The 11346-nt window shown below is 34.3% G+C and overlaps 1 long non-coding RNA gene across 1 annotated transcript; it reads left to right on the top strand.

Annotated features, from left to right (window-relative positions):
• Positions 1–10341: 10341 nt before the first annotated feature.
• LOC149163640 (uncharacterized) lies at positions 10342–11084 on the top strand. The gene is made up of 2 exons (XR_016260635.1): positions 10342–10457; positions 10590–11084. It is a non-coding gene; the product is annotated as an uncharacterized LOC149163640 (long non-coding RNA).
• Positions 11085–11346: the final 262 nt, after the last annotated feature.

Below are 11346 nucleotides of genomic sequence, written 5' to 3'. Positions count from 1 at the left end.
AATGAAATGCAAAGTTCTTTGCAAGATGTATGGCACTCTGGCTGTTACTGTATAACCTGCCCAACTCCTGCTTCTTACCTAATTCATCCAGAAACCTTTGTAACAAAATCATTTCTTTACTAGCCTCTATAGCAGCAACATACTCTGCTTCTGTTGTTGAAAGTGCAACAACACTTTGGATTTTTGAAACCTAACTGACAGTTGTTCCACCTACAATAAATACATATCCTGTAGTGCTCCTCCTGTTATCTCTGTCACCTGTCATATCTACATCAACATATCCCTGTAGAGCAATGTTTGAACCACCAAAGCATAATGTTTGATTTGTGGTACCTCTAAAATACCTGAGAATCCACTTCACTGCCATCCAATGTTCTTTTCCTGGATTGTTCATGTACCTGCTTACAACTCCCACTGCATGTGCAATATCAAGCCTTGTGCAGACCATTGCATACATTAAGCTTCCAACTGCTGATGTATATGGAACTTTAGACATATGAGCCATTTCTTCCTGAGCCTTGGGACACACCTCCTTTCTTAATTTGAAATGGCTAGCCAAAGGTATACTAACTGGTTTTTCATTCTACATATTAAACCTTTTCAACACCTTTTCTATGTACTCACTTTGAGACAATGTTAATTTGTGATTCTTCCCGTCTCTAGTTATTCTCATACCAAGGATTTGTTTTGCAGCACCCAAATCCTTCATTGCAAATGAGTTTGCCAATTTCCTTTTGAGCACATTTATTTCATGTATATTAGAACCTGCAACAAGCATGTCATCTACATATAATAACAATATAATATAGCTACCATCATTTTGCCTTTTGAGATAAACACAATGATCAGAGTGACACCTAGTATAACCTTGTTCAGACATAAACCTATCAAATTTTATATACCACTCCCTTGGAGCCTGTTTTAAGCCATACAAGCTCTTCTTCAACCTGCACACTAGTTTTTCCTTCCCTTTTACCTCATATCCTTGTGGTTGCTACATATATATCTCTTCCTCCAAATCCCCATGGAGAAAGGCTATCTTTACATCTAACTGCTCAAGATGCAAATCTTCAGCTGCTACTAAACTTAGAATAGTTCTGATTGAAATCATTTTCACAACAAGAGAAAATATCTCATCAAAGTCTATACCCTTTTTCTGTGCAAACCCTTTCACCACAAATCTAGCTTTATACCTTTTTCTACCTTCATCTTCTTCCTTTAGCCTATAAACCCATTTATTCTATAATGTTGTTTTACCTGCAGGCAACCTGACTAAGTCCCAAGTCTGGTTATGTGCTAAGGAGTCATTCTCTTCTTTCATGGCTTGCTCCCACTTCTTCCTGGTTTCTACCTGCATTGCTTCTTCATAACATTCTAGTTCACCAGAATCAGTCAACAATACATAATATAATGAAGGAGAGTATCGTTCAGGGGGTCTACTTATCCTAGTAGATCTTCTAACACCACTTTCAGGTGTTTGAGGTGCTTGTTGCTATTGTGGTTGTTGTTCTAGTTGTTTATCATTATGATTTTCAGGCGCTATCACTTTTCCTGTGATATCAATTTCCTTAATTGTAGCACAACTTACTATTTTTAGCAGTTTTTCGGATCCTGAACTTTTGGAGCCGTTTTGAGGCCCTAAACGACGTTTTTTGGGAAAAATAGGAGCAACATGGGTCCATGAACCCATGTTGCTCTTCCCAAAGTTGTAGTTCTAGGATAGATCTTTCTAACGAGATATTGTGCGCGTCAAATGGAGATCATATGCCAAAGTTACGACCCTGGTAAGTTGATGTACCAATTTACCCAAACGGGGCCCACAGTTTGGCGTTTCATCTTCTAGGTTAGGTTTTTGGATGTTTAGGGTTTTCCATTGTTTCTCAACAATAAATAGGCCTTCGAGCCTCATTGTAAGACAGTTCAGAGGCATGTAGTCGCCACATCTCTTCTTAGAGATAAACTACCATTGCCCTAGCTGGTTTATTTCCATTACTGTTTGTAAGCATATTTAAGTATTTTACATTAATGAAATGAAGTATTATTTCCGTTGCATGTCTGTGTTTATGGTTATCTCTGTAATTTGTTGTGTTCCTATTTAAATCTGGATCAGTAGGCCAAGAAGAAACAAACTTGTTCTTTGGATGGGTCTTAGTGCACTTTGGAATCCCAAGAAGCATTTTTTTAAACAAGGACACAATATTTCTTAGTGCATTTTGAACTACATTGTGGGAGAAGCTAAACATGAAGTTGAAGAGGTCTAAAACATTCCATCCATAAGAAAATGAGAAAACATAAGTAATCTATAGGACTTTGGTGTAGCTTGCGAGGAGTTACAATATGAAGCATAAAAAAGACTTAGAATGAAAATCTAGTATATATACATCACTCTTATAACAGAGCAATCCACATGTCTATTGGTAAGTCCCTATTTGAAGCTTGTTTTGGATATTTTCCACCTTCTCTAGATATTGCATATGGGAAATAAGGAGGAGTGAGGGAGGATCTTACAAGAGATGTCTCAAAGGTAGAAAAAATGTTGAGAAGATTAGATATATCCATCTACAAGTGCAAGAGACACTAAAAAAGTCACAAGAAAAATACAAGCATAATCAACACAAGACAAAGAAGTCACTCAAAGTGGGAGGCAAAGTATGGTTATAGTTGAACAATGTGAAGCTAAATATTCTTAGTAATAAAATCAATTCTTTGCAATATGGTATGTTTAAGATACTGAAAAGGGTGGGAGATAATGCCTATACTCTAAGTCTACCCCCATACATGTGCATTTACTTTGTGGTTAATGTGCAAAATCTGAAACTCTATGACCCTTCCATGTGAGATTAGTAAGAGAAACAAGTCTTACCTTTTGTAGAGCTTTTAACAATAGATGCTCAGGAAAAGTTGACAGAGGATATGGTTTTGCATAAGTGATCTAGAACTATAAGACAAAGGAAATATAACCTTTGGTAGATTAGGTTGAAAGGACAACTTCCATGCAAGGTTAAATGGTATTCCAAGGAGAAGGTAGAGGATAAATTTCCTCACCTCATTCAATAAAAGATTTTGGGGACCAAAAGCCTCCCAAAATGGGAAAGTATGATCTAGATTAGATCATCATATTATTTTCCATCCATCTTGATGTTTTCAGAGCGGAAAAATTGGAGGAATCAACTCATAGGACCATTTTTACTAGCAAGTCCCACTCTGGCAAATTAGGGTTTTAAAATTTACATAGGTAGTTTGAGGCATTCCTAAATCTTTTTTGGGTCCAAAAAATCTCGCTTAGGTAGACCCCCTGTCATTGTTCTATGCTTAAGTACCTTCCCAACGACATAATAAAGACCTAAAATGGAGTCCATATGCCAACATTTTCCTAGCCAGAAGTAAACCTTCTTATTTTGATCACCATGATGCAAAAGGATGCCACGTTAGCCCCATTACACATGGAAAATGGGCTAGCCATGTGAACATGATGAAGAAGACTCTAGAAGAGTCAATATTGTAACTCGAGTTAAGGGTTGAAAGAGTCAAACTTAACAACTAGTAGGTTATTGAGCTATGTTATAATTGGGCTATTAGGAGGAAAAAGGGTTCCATTCTATTCGAGTGTATTTTGTGCCTTAGATGAGTAGAGTTGTTGAGATTGGATAGGGAGAGAGAAAACATAGTGGCCACATGTCTCACTCTTTTAGATTTGCACCATTTCCATTCTAAGAAAGAGAGAGCATAACAACCTCACCTCCTAACTAATTTTTATCTTATAAAAGTTTCTTAGAGTATATATTGTATCATTGTGATTTGGGAGTGTTCACTTTTTACTATTCTCTATTTTTCCTATTTCATATATTACATTTATCATTAAAATAATAATTTAACAAATCTAGAAATCTAAACAAAAATTAACCGTCGTAATAAAATTTCAAAATTTCAATAAATTTTATATCAAACAATAAAATATCCACCATAATTTATAAATCAATCATCAGAAATCCTAAATCCATTTTATTTAACACAAATGTTAGAGTCATACATTTTCAAATATATAAAATAACTCACCAAATTTTATTTTAACCTTATGTTTGAAAAATAACTAATATAATTTTATTTTAATCTTATATTTAAAATACTTAAAAATGAAAATTTCTTATCAACATAATTATTTTTTACAAATTTTAGAAAATTAGTCGAGATAAATTTAAACTTTAATAAATATTGAAAAGTTCAAAAATATTGATAAATTTAAACTAGTTTATAAATCATTTTAATAAATATTGAAAGGTTCAACAAATACTTGTTATTGCTTAGCTGGGCTTCATCTCGCCATTTTTGTTGGGTAAAGTTAGACGCACTGTATTTTGTTTGTTTATTCTATTTTCCAAGTCAACAATTACATATTCAAAACCATGTATGAAAATAATTACCTAAACATATTATTTGTTACATACCAATAATTGCTTATTCACTTTTCTAGTCAACAGGGACATATTTATGAAAAGAAATGAAAACTCATATAAGAAAATAAATAGGAATTACCTCTAACATGTTTGTTAGGAATTAGCAAGTCTAAACTTTGACTCCAAAAATAAATAAGAATTACCTCAACTTGTTTGGAGGCTAGTCAGTTGTTTCAAGGCTAATAATTCAAATGCAGATATCGTATAAATAATTAGCAAATATAAACTTTGACTCCATAAAGTTGAAAAAGAGATTAATAAATTACTACTTTAAATGAATATGTGTATACTTCTATTTTAATTTATATTAATTATATTATTAAATTTTTTATTGTTTTTATGAGTGAAGTTTTCTATGTGATTTTTTTTTAAAGGAATATGAGTAAAGTTTTATTTTAATTTATATTAAATTTATAATTATTTTTATAAATAAAGTTTTTTATATGTGAAAATTTTCATTAGAGTTATAATATCAAATTCATCATATTATTTATAAAAAATAAATTTGAATAGAAAATATTTATCATGTTTTTTAATTATATGAAATAAATCTAATTAATAACTATAAGTAAAACTTATTTATATATATATATATATATATATATATATTTTCATAAATGAATATTTTATATGTAAATCATAAATATTATAGGAGTATTTAACTATTACATATTTTAGAGATTGTGATTAGAATTTTGTATATTTTTTTGATCAAATTTTAATTTTTTGTTATTCAAATCAGATTTTTAAATATATATATAAATTCAACATCTTACAAATAAACTACACCAATATTATCGTCTATGTACCATTATTAGATCATCGTACTAATTTTTTAAATATTTAATAATAACAATAAATAGATAATAACACACAAAACATACCAGACAGCAGCCGCTCATTATAATATATTTTAAAACATTTGATAATAGCAATAAGCATATGCTAACATATAATTTTATAAAACATACCAGATACTATGTTTAGAAATTAAAAAATAGGCTGTAGTGACCCAATTAACTTAATTCACATGATTATAAGGATACATTTATCTTAATTTAATTCAAGTGGTTGCAGATTTCTCAGAGTCACGGACTCAAAACAAAATATCCATATTTGCATGTACCCCCGCCACACGAATTCAAATGATCTATCTCTTTTTTGAATTTTCTTTCACATACCTTTCAAGCCTGGACTTCTATGGAGATTCAATTATCTGTATGTTACGTAAGTGTTCAAAACATCGTTAGAATAGCTTGGGCGTCAGCGCCATCACAAATGACCGGGAGAAACGCTAGGACCAAATCATAATGATTTTAGAATAAAATAATATTAGTTTTATATGGCTGGAAAATTTATTATAATTTAATTGCTATATTAGTAATGAAGAAAGTCATTGTTGATTGTTATTTTTTTTTTCCAGTGAGGAATTTTTTTTTGCAGTAAGAATTTTTTTTTTTCTATATTATGTTAAAACAGTACATAATTATGAAGAACAGATTTCTTTGCCATAATTACAAATATATCATAGAATAATCAAAGGGATGTTAGGCTCTAGATATGTCATAGGACATTTACATATTCTGTAATGTACAGTTGGCATTCCTCATGTGTTTACTTTATAGTTGTTGAACCAAAATTTGTACAAAATTTTAAACAAAAACAAAAAGAAACATGTTTTTTTTGAACTTATGTGTACTGAAGTTCTGCCTTTTTTATATAGTCTTCGGTGTCCTATCCTAGCAGCTTTAGACTTACATAGTCTTTGGTGTCCTATCCTCACAGCTTTAGACTTTCTACTTCTGTCTCGTCTTCTCCCATTTTGATCATGATATACATTTCTTCTTATGTGGCTATTCATCCTTTCTTCAATAAATCATCGATTGTTTTGTTATGTGTCTTGTTAATGTGCTAAATGGATGGTTTCTCAAAGGAGTTCCATATGTTTTTTAATCTCTGTCTCATCCAGCCTCGTAGGGAGACCTGTTGGATATTGTTCTTTCCATTTATATGATCTATTAACCATTTGGAATCCCCAAAAATTTGTACTCGAGGATATCCAAAAACTTAATAAACCCCAAAGAGCAACAACCTCTGCCTTCATGCTTATTCCTTCTCCCCCATACCAATGTACTCGGAACTCTTGTTCTTTTGTTATTTATCAATATAAGTTGATTCATCGTTATTATTGAATTATATACTATGTGGAATTATCTTGTTAGTGGTTGGTCTTCACTGGGACAAGCTTTCCCTTCTACCAAATGCTTCTAATTATGAGATATTTCCTTATGTCCAAAAGAAACAAACTAGTTTTAGGGTAAATACTATTAACCCATTTGAATAAAATATATGATATCCGTACTCGAAAACCTATCATAACTCAGTCATCAACACTAGGACAACCATCTCTAGCGGTGAATGCACGCCAGGACAACCATCTGTAGTTGTTACCCGTGAATGCACGCCACTAGAATAACCCACTTGGTAGTCCTTAAGGAGCAGAGTTTCACTCCACCCAAATACCTCATCTCTAGTTGCTACCGTTGAATGTAGGACCCCTGGAATAACTCCACCCAAATACCTCATCTTTAGTTGTTACCAGTGAATGTAGGCCACCTGGAATAACTCCATCCAAATACCTCATCTCTAGTTGTTACCGGTGAATGTAGGCCACCTGGAAGAACTGGCTAGTAGTCCTTAGGGGGCAGATTTTCACTCCTCCCCAATACCTCTTAGCGTTGGTTAGTTACCCTGTTTTATATCTCCATATGTTTTTTTGGTAAGTGGAAAACTTATCATAACTCAGTGATCAAACCAACAGTGAGGATAACTATCTCTCGTTGTTATCGGAGAATGCATACTGACTCATCAACCTTATTAAAAAAAACCAGGCCACCTAGAATAACCAATTGATGATCATAAAGGAATAGACTTTCACTGGTGACACATACCTATAGGTCTTGGGTCATTAATAAGAAAAAACATAAATGATCTCGACTCACTTATTCAAAATTAGATTATTTACGTAACATAATTGATTCATGTCACATCATCACATCAATTGTGCAACGTATGTAATGGAACAAGCACCACTTATATCTGAACGCCCTATCATTTTGGGGGAGATAATTGACTTAAGATCTAGGCTCTCTCTAGTTACCTCAGTAAGGAATTACCCAGGTGTTATTCTCTTTATGCTATCTTTGGACAGGGGAGATAATTGACTTTAGATCGTATGTCATCACAGCTCCCTTCGGTCGCAACCCGTATGACCAGTATTGAAGGCTGCTCCCTCTCGGTCGCATATGAATGGATGGATTGACTGCTCCCTCTTGTTTTTTACATAAACAAACTTTTAACTAAACAAAAACAGTCCTAGAACATGTTCGAGGCCCATTATATTTCCATATATTAACCAATAATTTTTTATTTTTTAAATCAATAAAATTAATTACTTTTCCTGAAATTACTGCAACCACCGACTAATCTCATCTAACAAATAAATCAAGTTTCTAACATGGACAAGGCCCAGCAAACGCTTTCCGATGCCAGAAAGTCCGCGTTCGACTTGGCCCGATAAGCTTTGGTATCAGCAACTTTGTTTTAAAAAAATAGTAAGGAGGGAGGAAAGTAGATTATCTGTTGGCACGGTATTCTAGGGGGTCAGCAACTTTGTTTTGAAAACTGGAAACGAGTAGATGAGAGAACATGATTCGTTCGAAGAAAATTTTCATTTTGTAGATTATAGAAAGTAAACGCTGATTGATATGTCAGGCATTTATCTTTAGTTAGATAGCAGCTTGGAGAAAGAGGGGGAAAGGTAAATGTCTGGCATGTCAGCCAGCATTTACTTTTCTATAGTTTACGAAATAGGAACCCAGTTTACCCAGACATGATGGGCAACTCTTATTTCGTAGACTATAGAAAAGTAAATGCTGGCTGACATACCAGGCATTTACCTTTCGCCCTCTCTCACAGCACCTAATCGAAATAGCAGCCTGGAAAAAAAAGGCGAAAAAGTAAATGCCTGACATGTCAGCCCACATTTACTTCTCTATAGTCTATGAAATAGAAACGGTCCTCTGGGTGAAAGTATGACAAGGCCCACAAATCGATGGTACACAGGTTTACAGGCTGACAAAATTTATAAATAAATGTGCAAGTTTTGGCGAAAGCGAATATGGAACAACACACGTTAGTGTTGCCTCGCTGTCTTTCGCTGGATATTGCGTGTACGCACGAATCTGCATTCTGGTCTACTGCAATTGTCCGTTGCAGCGTTCACAGAAATAACAAGAAGACCACCAAGTTCAACACTTCTCAGAGATTCAGCAGTAAGGGAAATCGAGTATTGTCAGTAGTAGTAAATGAAGCTAACAGTCAAAAAGTAAGTTGTATTGTCAGCAGTAAAGGAAGCTGACTACAGCCAGGAGTTGAAGGCGGAATTGGTAGAAAGTTGAGGATTGCCACTGCCATTAGTGGCAATCAGAGAGGGTGGGAGTGAATGTTGACAGTGAAAAAATGAAATTAATAGATAGTTGTAGTGTCAGCAATAAAGGAAGTTTGTCAATAAGGTTGAAGTTGACGGTGAAAAAGAGAGCTGGGAGTGCTGAAGAGTTGTGAAGAGAAAACTGTATCCAGTGAAAGTGAAAAAGAAAGTTGGAAGTGTTGATGAGTTGTAAAAACGAAATTAATAGAAAGTTGGAAGTGCAAAGGTGAAAAAGAAGTTCAGAAATTGTGGATGAGTTATAAACCGGATCAAATTTGAATGGTAGTGTTATATTTCAATTACCCTTATAATTTAAGGTGAGTGTTATATTTCACTTACGGTTATAATTTGAGGGTAGCGTTATATCTCAATTACGGTTATGATTTGAAAAGTGGGGTTATATTTCAATTATGGATATATTTTTATAAAAAGGTAGGGTTATATTTTAATTATGGATATATTACAAACTAAAAATCAAATAAAAGGTAGGATTAGGTTTCAATTATGGTTATATTTCATAATAAACGGTTAACCAACTTTTTCATGTGAAGTTCACAAATAATTCAAAATTTTATAAATAAAATGATTTTATAAGTATATATATTTTTTAAATTATTAAATGAAATTTAAACAGGAAAATTAGTTTTAAATTTAAATAATGAAAAATCATTTTAATTATTTTCAATTAAATGGATGAAAATTGTCACGCTTCCACAAATAAAATTTTTTTTTATCTATTATAACATAGCAATATTAACTATTCTACATATGGTTAATACTTTCACGTTCACCTAAGCATTATTACCATGACATATACATTGCTTAATATATAATTCTTATAATCACACAAGCATTACTACTTTGATATAATCATTGCTTAACATATATATTCCTATAGTCGCATGCACACATACATCATTACCTTCTTCGTGATCATGACTTTAATGATACAATCTAAATTATACATTAATCTTATGGAAATGAAAATGTCATAACCAACGAGGGCTATGGGATAAGTTATGCGTTGACTGTGCACATGTATCTTTATAATGTCACTGTTGATAATTGTATGTTTATTACATATCCCGAGAGATCGGGGTTGATCATCTGTCCGGCGATCATAATCTCGAACCAGGTGTAAGCATTCTCCATCGTCCATTTGGGGAGATGAAGGGCAGATGGCAAACTGCCATGTGCGCCCTGTACATTAAAGTTTACGGCCCTGACTCCTCGGCCTTGTCACTTTTCGCGCCTGAAACTTCCAAGGTAAACCGGCAATCGAACGGTTGTCATTTCTTCCTGCAGATCAAGGGTTTACATCATGCCACGAACCGGTAATCATCTGGAGGGGTTTATATCTTGGTTTACACATCCGGGTCGCCATAACTCTCATTCCATTTTCTCCGCCTTGTCCCAGCTCTGTAGCTTGTTCCTCATGGTGCTCCGCTGCATCGACCTTTTTGCCTCTGGCATGCAGTTCCTGCCATTCTATTCGACTTCATCGCTGTTCGAAGGTAATGGTACTCAGGTTTACAAAACCCAGGTGCAGCTGGGATAAGGTTATTTGTTTTATTTCTCTGCTCTGGATTTCTTTAAGGTTTTACGCCAGGGTTGCATGGTGCTAACTCCATTGCAGTTTCGTGCAGGTGTGGAACCTTTCACCGTAAGGAATAAGGGTTCCTCTTTCAGCTGCCTTGCTCATCGACAGGTAAGCATCCAACCCTCTTTCCACAGCAATGCATACAGGGTTTTATATGGTCAAGGTCTGAGTTTCGTTCATTCACTTGGCAGGGGTTCTGGCAATGAATCTCGAGTCTGTCCCCTGCGCAAGCTCAGGGTCTCCTGAAGGCATTTAGTTTTTTTTTAGTTTTTGTTTAATGAAACCCTTTGCTAAGAAACCCGAGGATTGTATTACTGTGGCTTATATATGATACACAGTTACCGTCTCAGACTAAGTACTGGTATTCGTTTTTGGAACACAGACTATTGTTATTTCTTGAGCTCGGTCTCTGCTCGAATGGTTGATTTACTTGATGATGTTAATAGGTAGAACGATATTACGGCCGTCTGGTCATTTGTCTTCAATGGACTGTGCAATTTACTCTTAGATGTTTTAATATATATCCATGTCTTTTATTGAATGATTGTGTTTCTACCACAGTTCAGATGAGCAGACATATTGCCATTCGGCTCCGACTTGGTTACCTCTATTGGCTGAGCGTAAGCTCCCGCTGAAATGGTTACCAGGTCAGGGTTTCACCGGCTATAACCGCCTGAGGGAGCATGTAACCCTGGTTACCCTACTCTGCCCTCGGCGTCCATTATTATTGTTTATGTTATAACAGCGATTGTATATGTTTTAGTTCAGCTTTCGCGTAGTATGAATATGGTAATATGAAACTG

The sequence above is a fragment of the Pinus tabuliformis genome, chromosome 5_1, assembly GCF_031772625.1.
Source record: "Pinus tabuliformis cultivar Carrire ecotype Pingquan chromosome 5_1, CPIR1, whole genome shotgun sequence".
Taxonomy (NCBI): domain Eukaryota; kingdom Viridiplantae; phylum Streptophyta; class Pinopsida; order Pinales; family Pinaceae; genus Pinus; species Pinus tabuliformis.
The sequence above is the reverse complement of the archived record's forward strand: the minus strand, read 5'-3'. Positions and strand labels throughout refer to the sequence as shown.